The sequence below is a fragment of the Lepus europaeus genome, chromosome 2 (assembly GCF_033115175.1).
Source record: "Lepus europaeus isolate LE1 chromosome 2, mLepTim1.pri, whole genome shotgun sequence".
NCBI lineage: Eukaryota > Metazoa > Chordata > Mammalia > Lagomorpha > Leporidae > Lepus > Lepus europaeus.
In genome coordinates, this window is record NC_084828.1 from 17,682,999 (window position 1) to 17,695,014 (window position 12,016).

General features: G+C 40.3%; 1 pseudogene; it reads right to left on the minus strand.

Annotated features, from left to right (window-relative positions):
• Positions 1-10,629: 10,629 nt before the first annotated feature.
• LOC133750423 (N-acetyl-D-glucosamine kinase-like) lies at positions 10,630-11,577 on the minus strand (annotated as a pseudogene).
• Positions 11,578-12,016: the final 439 nt, after the last annotated feature.

Consider the following 12,016-nt stretch of genomic DNA (forward strand, 5'->3'; position numbering starts at 1 on the left):
TTCATTAACTACAGTATAATGGTGAAGAAAAAGAAAATCATAGCAGAGTCTTCTTGCTTGTGTGGCTTTAACACATAGGATCATATCTATAAGAGCTACCAAGCATCATGGAGTTCATAAACATGGGGATAATGCAGTGCCAAGAAAAGATGATTCTTAGAAATCATGGTACTTGAGGGTCACGTAGTAGAAGAGGGGTTACCAAATAACTTCTTAACTTTCCTTGTTTTTTTTTTTTTTCAAGAAATAGCACATTTAAGATCAAAAGAATTCAATTTAAGAAACTTGATCTTCTATTAAGTTCTAGGTATTGGGCATGGAATTTACAGCTAAATGAACAAGAAAGAACTTATGGATCATATGGCCTAATTGAAAAACAGACATCAAATTCTGTCTCAATTTCAAGGACCACAGATGAACTTCCAAAAATTTTTAGTTTCCTTTTATGCTATGTTAATGTATGATTTTTACATATTATATTTATATTACATATTTTTGTTCATGTAATCAAATATCGTTTACTGATAATGATGATCCTTCAGAAATGTTACCATACATTCATAAAGAACAAATGTTCCAACCACAAAGAGAGTTTAGAACAAAATTACTAAAATTAGCATTGCTGTTATAACACAATAAGATTTCCAAAGGGGTTAACATAAATAAGTTAGTGAATTGCTTAATAAGCAGGGAAGTTAAATTTTTCAACCACTAAGGATGATTCAGCAAGGAATTTACTTATGCTTAGTGATAGTCATACTTTTATTATTGTTTGAAAGTTATAAAATATGCATATTTGTTTTATAAATACTAAATGACTCAGAATTTAGTGTTCCTATCTTTTACTATCAGCTTTTCAATAACAACACACTTAAACCTTGCATTTTTACATTGAATGAATTTTACTTTGGGGGTGAGTATTTGGTCTGTTGGTGTGAAACACATCCTATATCCATATGCTGGGGTTCAGTTCCCACTTTAGCCTCCTGATAAGAGATTCCTGTTAATGAGCATCCTAAGGAACAGCGGGTGATGGTTTCAGACCTGAATTCATATGGGAGATCTGAATTGAGTTCTGGGCTCCTGACATCTATCCCTAGCGAATGCAGCATTTGGGGAGTGAACCAACAGATGAAATACCTCTGTGTGTCTCTGTCTCTCTGTCCCCCAAATAAATTTAAAAAAAAAATCAAAATAATAATACAAATTATTTTTCATATATGCAAGAGGTTTCTAAATATTCATAGAAAATACATATTATAAAAATCTATTCATGGATTTTAGTTTAGGCATCAAAATTCACATCTTCTAATTTCATTTCTCAAAACTTGTGTAGTAAACTTGTATGTGTATGTGTGTGTACATAAATGAACCAGAGGAACAACACTTAAGTGGTAATGAATAACTCTGTTAGACTGGCTTCTACACTAAAAGGAAACAGGAACGACTTATTTAGTGCTATAGCAGGAAAAATAGCATATAATCTTGGAAAGAAAAATCAAAGCTCAGAAGTGTTCCTACCAGCTCAAAAGCGGGGGTGGTGGTCATCATTTGAAGATCAAAATAAAAACTGGAAACAGTGTGTTTGGCCTAGAAGCTTCATGTGCCTACATCCAATATTAGAGTACCTGGGTGTAATTCCTGAATTCCTGGCTCTGTTTCAGACTCCAGATTCCTGCTAATGCAGATCCTGGGAGACAGGACTGATGGCTTAAGAAATCGAGTTCCTGTCAATCACACGGGAGATCTGGATTGATTTCCTGGTTCCTGGCTTCAGTCCCAGCTAGTGGCCATGGAAAGTGAACCAGTTGTTGGAATCACTCTCTGTCTCTCTTGTTTCAAATAAATAAAATACAACAAATAATAAAAGTGACAGTAAGGAATTATAACCCATTTAATGAAAAAATGGGAACCTTGAACCAGTATAGGTTTACGTAGGTAAATGAGTAAATTATAAGTTTAACGAGAAACAGGATGATTTCTTCGCATGAAATACTAATTACAAAGGGATTAAGAATTTACTGGGAGCAGGTCTTTGGCACAGTGGTTAAGACACTGCTTTACACACCTATTTCCCATGTGGGAATGCCTGGGTTCAAGTCCCAGTTCCACTTTGCTTCTTGTTTTCTGTTACTGTGCACCCTGGAAGGCAGCAGGGTACAACAGAAGTACATGTATTCCTTCCACCCATGTAGAAGTCCTGAACTGAGTGAATTCCAGGCTCCCAGCTTAGGCCTGGCCCAGTCCCATCTGTTATAGACATTTGGGGAAGGAACCAGTGGATGGAATATCTGTCTAGCTTTCTGTCCTTCCCTTTCTCTCACTTTCATAAATCCAATAAACAAGTACCTGTAAATATTTTTTTAAATTAAAGTATAGAAGCCTAATGGACATCACTTTACCAAAGTAGTAACATGTGGCTAGAAGTTTGTAATTGGCCAATTCAAAACTGCACGATCTGAAAGAGTAACAGGACACATCACTTCTGCATCATGGCTGCCAGGGATGCTAACTTAAATCATCAAGAAAACAACAGATGCATGCACTTGCAGAGAAATTCTATAGGACCCATCCTGGAATCTTTAACAGTTCAACTGTGAAAGTCAATGAGAACGAGGAAGCCTTCCCCAACTGAAGGAGACTAAAAGAATTGTGATAACGAAACACAATCTGTGATTCTGAATTGGATGTTCTGCTCTAAAGGATACATTGAGATATTGGGAAAGCATCTGAGAATAAGATAATAATAGTGTGGGGTGGGCACTGTGGCTTAGTAGGTTGAGCCACCACCTGCAGTGCCGACATCCCATATGGGCGCTGGTTCGAGACCCAGCTGCTTCACTTCCGATCCAGCTCCCGCATGGGAGACCTGGAAGAAGCTCCTGGCTCCGAACTGATGTGGCTTCGGCCCTTACGGTGAATTGGGGAGTGAACCAGCGGATGGAACCTAGTGTATCATTAGTATCCTGGATTGAGTGATCATGAGTGTGTGTTTTTCTCTTTATCCCCCTCTTCTTCCCCTCCTATTTTCCTTTCTTCCTTCATCCCTTACTGAGCACTTCCTCCTCTCTGCCTTAAATATATGCCAGTGTGACATTAGTATTTAAGGATGATGAAACATCAGGTATGCAATGCTTTTTCAAGTAATTCAGGAAAAAGTGATTTCTAGCATACATTCAAGTTTTCTGAAGGTTTGTGATTGTTTCACAATTTAAAATGCTTTACACGCTGGGTGCTGATCATTAGTGCAAGATATTTCTTTCCCAGGTGCATCAGCAGGGAACTGAATTAGAGGTGGAGCAGCCAGGATATGAACCAGTTCCCATATGGGATGCCAACACTGCAGGTGACAGCTTAACCCATTACCTTATAACGCTGGCCCCTGCCAATTAGTTTTTTAAATAATAAAGTCTGTCTTTTGCAAAGGGGTAATTCAGTCTTCCCCAACTCTAGCTGCAATCCCTAATGGCTTTAGAAGGCATCCTGTCCTCTGTGATTCTGTGGTCCTGCAGTACCGTATTTCTCATGGCGGATCTCTGATCTTGCATGTCCTGATACTGTTTTGACAGTCTTTTGTTACAAACTGGCCATCAGAAGACTGTCTTCCTCATTAAAGACAAGATTGAAAATATATCTCACACTAAAGGAGGCCAGACACCACCATGATACAACCTTTTGTTGTGTCTTTATCATGCTTGTTATATCACCATAGAAAATAATTTAAATGCTGTTAAATTAAAAAAAAAAAAAACATAACCCATAATGAGGTTAAGCCAATGCTTGAGACATCTATATCCTAAGTCAAAGTGCCTGGTTCAAGTCTGGGGTACACCGCTTCTGATTCAGTTTCCTGCTAATGTGCGTTCTGGGAGGCATCAGATGCTAGTTCAAGTACTTAAGTACGTGTCACCTGTGTGAGGGACCTGGATAGAATTTAAAGCTCCTGACTTTAACTTGGCCCAGTCATGGCTGTTGTGGGTATTTAAAGAGTAAATCAGTGAGTAGAAAATTTCTTGCTGTCATTCCACATTTCAAATAAATAAACATAATTTTTAAAATAAATACCACTGTAACTCATGTTATATAGGCATGTGTTCACAATATTGATCTTTATTATTACATATGACTGAGTAAAGGAAATATAATGGATAAGAGTAAGTAGGATAGGCCGGTGCCGTGGCTCACTTGGATATTCCTCTGCCTGTGGTGCCGGCACACTGGGTTCTAGTCCCGGTTGGGGTGCCAGATTCTGTCCCAGTTGCTCTCTTCCAGTCCAGCTCCCTGCTGTGGCCTGGGAAGGCAGTGGAGGATGGCCCAAGTGCTTGGGCCCTGCACCTGCATGGGAGACCAGGAGGAAGCACCTGGCTCCTGACTTCAGATCGGCGCAGTGCGCCAGCCGTAGTGGCCATTTGGGGGGTGAACCAATGGAAAAGGAAGACCTTTCTCTCTGTCTCTCTCTCACTGTCTAACTCTGCCTATCAAAATAAATAAATAAATAAAATATTTAAAAAAAAAGAGTAAGTAGGATAAGGAGACTGGTGTTTCTAATTTCTGCTCTGTTTTTTTTTTTTTTTCCAGAAAGCCTTTGAGGCAGTGAGAATATCCAACTCATTGTTACTATGAGACTACTAACATTGCTTAAGCTGTCTTTTGGCACAGAACGAGTCATATTTTTAACTTTTGTGTCATAAAGATAAGTCCTTAGGAAGAGAGAGTTCTAAGATTAAAAAATGATACTCTTTATATCTCTGTGGTGCTTCCCTGCATTTTTTGCCCATCACTCAGCCATTCTCCAGGGTTTCAGTCATCACTCAATGATCACTGGGTAGATGAGTAAGTTTCTTGCCATCTCCTCCCATCCTCTCCACCTCCCAAAAGGAAGCATCATCAGGTACTAATGCCAGTGAATTAGAAAAGCAGAAGTTCTCAGTAGAGTTTATAGTCATCATTACACATTTAATAGCACAAAGCCTTCTTTCAAATTTATGTTTAAAATAATTTATTTCAACTTGAATTAATTCTTCTGGGGCTGTTAAATACAATGTCTACAAAATTTAAATGTTGAAAGATTGAATTACAGAAAGTAATGAAAATACTTTATTTCAAAGTTTACATAACAAATGCTACCAAAAATCAAATGAATAATTAGTCATTTAAACAATTTTATTAAAATAAATTTAACAGACATAAAACTACATATTTGGGGCAGACATTGTGGTGTAGCAGGTAAAGCTGCCACCTCTAACAATAGCATCCCATATGGCCAATATCTTGGCTGCTGCCCCAATTTTTAAATTTAGTTATTTAAATTTATTTATTGGGGCTGACTCCATGGCTCACTTGGCTAATCATCCGCCTGAAGCGCCAGCATCCCATATGGGTGCCGGATTCTAGTCCCAGAATCCAGTCCAGCTCTCTGCTGTGGTCCGGGAGGGCAATGGAGGATAGACCAAGTGCTTGGGCCCTGCACCCACATGGGAGAACAGGAAAGAAGCACCTGGCTCCTGGCTTTGGATCAGCGCAGCACCGGCCGTGGCGGCCATTTGGGAAGTGAACCAAGGGAAGGAAGACCTTTATCTCTGTCTCTCTATCTCACTGTCTATAACTCTACCTGTAAAATATATATATATATATATATATATATATATATATAATTTATTTATTTTATTTGAAAAGCAGAGTTACAGAGAGGCTGAGGCAGAGGCATGGGGTGGTCTTCTATCTGCTGGTTCTCTCCCCTGATGGCCGCAATGGCCTGAACTGCGCCAATCCAAAGCAAAGGGTCAGGAGCTTCTTCTGGGTCTCTGACTGGTTCCTGACTTCAGCCCTACTCAGCCCTGGCTGTTGCAGCCATCTGGATAGTGATCAACTGGATGGAAGGTCACTCTTGCTCACTCTCCCTCTCTCTTTGTAGCTCTGAATCTCAAATAATAAATAAAGTTTTAAAAATTGTGCATATTTGCCACATAATATGTGATATTTTGTTATATGTATAATCAAAGTAGATATATTTCAAGCACTTAACATTTCTTTATATTGAAAACATCCAAAAATCCTATCCTATGTTTATAGAGAAATATGCAATAAATTAAAATTATCTGAATTCACCCTATTGTGTAACAGAACCCTCAAACTTCTTACTTCTATCTAGTTATTTCCTGGTACCTGCTACTAAATGCTTCCCATTTTAACAAAGCAATGCAAAATTTTCTGTCAAGAATGCATATGATCATGGTAAAACGCATTGTGAACAGGGGCTGAATTCGAAAATGGTAAATGTTTCACACATGACAGAAAGCCAGAGGTTGATAATTTAAAGCTAGCATGATGCCCCTGTTTCTTTCAGTTTTTTAACCAGCCATCCTCAGCAGATAGACATAAAAAACGAGGGAGGGAGGGAAGTAGGGAAGGAGGGAAGTGTGTGTGTGTGTGGGAGAGAGAGAGAGAGAGAGAGAGAATGAGCTCTTATCTCTTCATTCATTTCCCAAATGCCAACAATAGTCAGGAAAAGTACAGAGCTGAAGCCAGGAACTAGGAACTCCATCCATGTCTCCTAAACCCAATTACTTGAGCCATCACGGCTATCTCCCAGGGTTTGCATTAGCAGGAAGCAAAAGTGTAGGTGGAGCCAGGTCCTTTGATGTGGGACCTGGGCATCCTAGCTGGTGGCCTGTCACTCCTGAATGCAGCCTTTTGTTTTTTAAATTTATTTATTTATTTTTAAGATTTATTTATTTATTTGAAACTCAGAGTTACACAGAGAGGAGAGGCAGAGAGAGACGGGGCGGGGGGGGGGAGGGGGGTGATGGTGTCTTCCATCTGATGGTTCACTCCACAATTGGCCGCAAATGCTGGAGCTGTGCGGATTCGAAGCCAGGAGCCAGGAGCTTCTTCCAGGTCTCCCACATGGGTGCAGGGACCTAAGGACTTGGGCCATCTTCTACTGCTTTCCCAGGCCACATTAGAGAGCTGAATCGGAAGTAGAGCAGCCGGATCTCGAACCAGTGCTCATATGGGATGCCAGCGCTTCAGGCCAGGGCGTTAACCCACTGCACCACAGCGTCAGCCCCTATTTGTTTGTTTTTTACTTATTTGAAAAGCAGAGCAACAGTGAGAGGGAGAGACAGTGAAAGCAATCTTCCTTTTATCTTCAAATGGCTGCAACATCCAGGGCTGGGGTAGGCTGAAGCCAGGAGTGGCCTCCCAAAGTCAGCATGGAAGTTGGATCAGAAGCAGAGTCAGGACTCCCACCAACACTCCTATTTGGGATGCAAGGATCCTAAGCAGTGGCTTAATTAACCTCTCTGCAGCATGTTGCCTTTAACCTCAGGTTTTTTCTCCTTCAGTATATTGTGACAGTGCTCCAAGAGAAGAGAGAAGGGCAGAAGGGCAAAGGTTGAAGTGTAACTTCTAAAGGAGTCTACCTTTCTTACCAACTCTACAGGAAATCACTCTCAATGACTTCCTCATAAGTCTCATTGGCCAGAGACCTTACTTCTATTTACCCTAATGGCAACTGCTTTTGCAAAGCTATGCACTTTGAAATGGTCACTTTGAAATTTCATAGAAAAGTAGGCTTCAGTGAGTAAAAAAAAAAAAATACAGAATAGATATGGGGTAGAGCACTAGCAATGCTGGTCACAAATATCTTAATTAAATAGTTGTCAAGAGTTGGGATTGGAGAGGGAGCAGGAGATGGCAGGGTTGCACGTGGGAGGTAAGTTCTGAGGGGGGGGAGAAGCCACTGTAATCCAAAAGCTGTATTTTTGACATTTATATTTATTAAATTAAAGTTAAAACAATAAATTTACATAAAAATAGCTGTCAATAAAAATAACAAGCATCAGGTATAAGTTTTTTTTAGAATTTAGGTTTGTGAAATCTGTACCTCTTTGTATTCCTTAGGATGAGAAAAATTTCCAATTCATGATATAGAATATGACAATGCTTTTTTGATACCCGCTTGGTAGTTTATTATCTTACCATTATTCATCTTTAGACAAATTAAAACCAAAGTTTATCTAAAGTGACCTTTGCTACTTCTTTTGTGCTCTTCCATAATTGACATACATAATGGTTCTGATATTTGTGGATTTAAAGAGAAGTTCACATATTAAAATTCATTTAAATGTAATCTGAACAATTACCTTTACATTTTACAAATAGCATTATTATTTAGATTTGGAAAGACAACAAATTTGACTTGTATTATTAGTTCACCGACACAACGAAATATTTTAAATGAATATTTAAATGAAAGATTTTAAAATAGGTTTTAGACTAATGTGAGGTATCAGAAAAAGCATAAAATGATGATTTCACAAGTGTCTAATCAATATTTTTGTGAATTATTCTACCAATAGATTTCATTCCAATGTACAAAAATAAAAAAGCAAGTTTGGGGCAAATCTTTTGTTGTACTACTCCAAGTCAATTTTTGGTTACTCATGCCTGAATTAATAGGCTATTTCTTAAAGTTAATTATAAAATTAATGAATGTATTTCTGTTTATATAACCTTGACTTGTTTAAATATGTCATACTTGGGGTCTGCATTGTGGTGCAGTGGGTTAAACCACCACCTTTGACACCAGCATCCCTCATGGGTGTTGGTTTGAGTGAAGGCTGTTCCACTTCCCATCCAGGTCCCTGCTAATGAGCCTGAGAAAGCAGTAGAAGATGGCTCAAGTGCTTGGGCCCCTATGCCCACATGGGAAACCTGGATGAAGCTCCTGGCTCCTGACTTTGGCCTGGCCCAGCCCTGGTCATTGTGGTCATTTGGGTAGTAAGTCAGAAGATGGAATATTCCCCCTCTCTCCTTTCTCTCTCTGTCTCTCTCTGTCTCTCTCTCACTGTAACTCTGCCTTCAAATAAAATAAATACTTAAAAAAAGTTATACTCTTTATGAGCATTAAGCTAAGGCTTATCAAAGAGCATGTAGTCTATTTTAGAGAATATAAATTTTGCATGTGTTTTTGGGGGAGGATATGATTTGGTGAGTAGGTATTTTGGTAATGGAAAAGAAAGATTTCAACAAATGCAAGTCTCCTTTTTCATATGCCCTTGGAATGTATGCTGAAAAATAAAGTGCAATCAAGGTTTTCCAATTCTTAGGACAACGTTCTTTGGAGAAGTGCATGGGAATGGGAACAGTCTTTCCAGACTGAATATAAGCCAAGTGAGAAACAGACAGCAGGGACCCAGGAGGGAAAGGAGAGACCAGACAGGCACCCAGTCCCAATCACACTGTCCTTCCATCAAGATTTGCTACCTTCAAGGTACCAGGATAAAAAAGGAAAGAGGTGATTGTAATGCACTATATAAAATAATCTGAAGTGAGGTCAAAGTCGCATATGTTCACTATAATGGCAAGATAAACATGCAAATTTGTGAGGGAAAGAATGAGGGGAAGAAAACATAAAGTCAAGAAAAAAAGATTAAATTACTGGGGAGGGGGACACACATAGTAACTAGAGTATCTAAAAATAAGGAGAAAACAGAATTTGAAGGGTAGAGTTAGAAACACACGTGATGAAAAGAGGCATCCTTTTAATGATAATTATTGTTCCTCAGTATTCAAGAGAAAATAGAAAATGGGGCAGACCTGGCAGCACAGATTAAGCCATTGCTGGAGACACTTGTCCATACTGGAGCCACAGCATCTTTGCTTCTGATTCTGCTTCATGCTAATTTATGCACCCCGGAAGATAACAGGTGATGGCAGAAGTGCTTGGGCTCCTGATATCCACAGAGGAAACCCAGATGGAGTTCCAGGCTCCTGGCTTCAGAATGACCCAGCCTGGCCCTTGCTGTTATAGGCATTTGGGAAGTGAACCAACAGGTGGATGATCTCTCTCTCTCTTTGTCTCTCTATCGTTGTCACCGTTCAACTAGATTAACATAAATAAATAAATGTTTGAACATACACAGAATAGAAAGACATAATAGAAGGAAATTAAGGAGGGACTGATTTTTTCATGTCAAAGGAAACAATATTCAGGAAACATAAAATCCTGGTTGATACTGAACATATCTTGGCTAGTTATTAAACTTCTAGGATATATACATATGTATGTGTGTATAGCCTGTAAATATATATATATTTGCATACATACCTACATATGCATATATGTATCTATTAGTTACCCAGGCAATCGAGCAAGACAACTACAAGGAAGAGCAGAACACAAAGGAAATGGACTATTGAATGAAAGGTTCTGAGACAATGTCAAAGGAAGAATAACAGAACCACATGTGGCCAAGTTGCCACTGAAGCGTGAAATCAATGAGCAGACATCCTTCAGCATCGTAAGCAGAGCAGCTGGCATTCATCAGGTAGTTGCTCGGAGGTAAACTCTTTCTTGCCTGCATTACAATTGTGACCAGAGGTCCTGCAGCACCATCACTGTGGGCAATCAATGACAATGATAGCTTCAAAGTGAGGAATCCAGGTCCAGGACTTACTCTGATACTCCATTTTGAATCATATTGCAGAACCGACAACCAGAGTAAAGAATTCTTCTTAAATTTTGGTGGTTTTTTTTTTTTTTAAGTGGATAAAGTGCATTTATTTTCTTCTAAGTGTATAAAAAAAAAAAAAAGAAAGAAAGAAAAAGAAGACTCCTCCTCTCTAGCATCCAATGGCCCTGGGTTTGGAGGGGGTGAAGCCAGAAGCAGCCCCCTGGGAGAAGGTGTAGGAGTAGAAGGCAATAGCATAGGCGTTGTAGTCCATGGGTAGGAGGTGACTGAAGTGCCTTGCCCCTAGGCTGGCCCCGCCCGGGGCGGAGGAGTGCCTCAGCTTCCTCAGCTTGAAGCTGGAGAAGGAGTTCTGAACCTGGATCTCCTGGCCCTGAGTCAGCACCAAAAGGAAACCTTCCTTCAGCAGCTCCCTGCTCTTCCGCATGAAGCCCACGCACAGGATGGGGAGGCTAATCCCTCCTGGGACAGGATCGGGTCAATCTCAGGCAACATGGCCAAAGCACATCTGCCCAGCATCTCCCCTGCCTTCCTGAGGACGTAGCACAACAGGAGGTCTCCCTGCTAAGCAGCTTCTGCAATTTTCCAGCAAAACCCAGCAAACCTGCATTTATCAAAGTTCCTATACAGGTGGGTGAGGATTCCTAGCCGCTACGGAAAACAGTTGAACACGGCCTGCTTTATGTAGCCAGTGTCATGAGGAGCCGCCTCTAGGTTGTCATTGAGTCAAACATTATTTTCACTGCTTGATGTGCAATCCGGTAGGCTGAGCCATCCTCCTCCATCATGCGGCCCCCGCCACCGCAGCCACTCTCAGAGCCATCAGGTTGGTGAGCCTGCCGTTGGAGCCTGTGCAAGAGATGAGCTCGATCCCACCATCTGGCACAGCTCTGGTGATAGATGCCACTGATAGGGGCATCAGTGGTGATTAAGTAGCTTTCACTCAGTAGAGAAATAGGTCCCTCAACTTCTCCATCAGGATTCTTAGCACGTCTTCCTGCTCCCCACTGTTCAGGGATAGGCCCAAACTTCACGGAGCCACCAGAAGGTCCCCTCCTGTTTTCTGCTAGACCTTGTTCACCATCTCGTTGATCCTCTCCACACACGTGGGTAGCAGTATGCCTTCGTTCTGTTAAGAGCAAACCCACGAGAAGTGCTCCCTCTGGTTGCTCCATAAGTCACTCTAGGTGGATGAATTTTTGAAAATATTTCTCCATTGTACAGTTAACATCTGAGTCTTCTGGTTGCAATATTTAAAACGTAATATCTTAAAGTGGGGAAAGTGTTTGGAAGAGCCCTTTCTAGCTCAAAATTTAAGCCACAGGTTTCAATGCACCTTTCAACTAGGGCTAGTCCTTAGAGGACACAGCAGTCAATAAAATGATGCTTTTATTCCTGTTTTGTTTTGTTCCTTGAATAACTTAATAACCAGGTAGATGGAATTCTTGGCAGTCTCAGTATTTCAGCTTTTTTAGCCTCCTTTGCTACATGTCGAAGAATGCTGTCGAAAATTTATGTCTTTAAAGTACATTTAAACATTT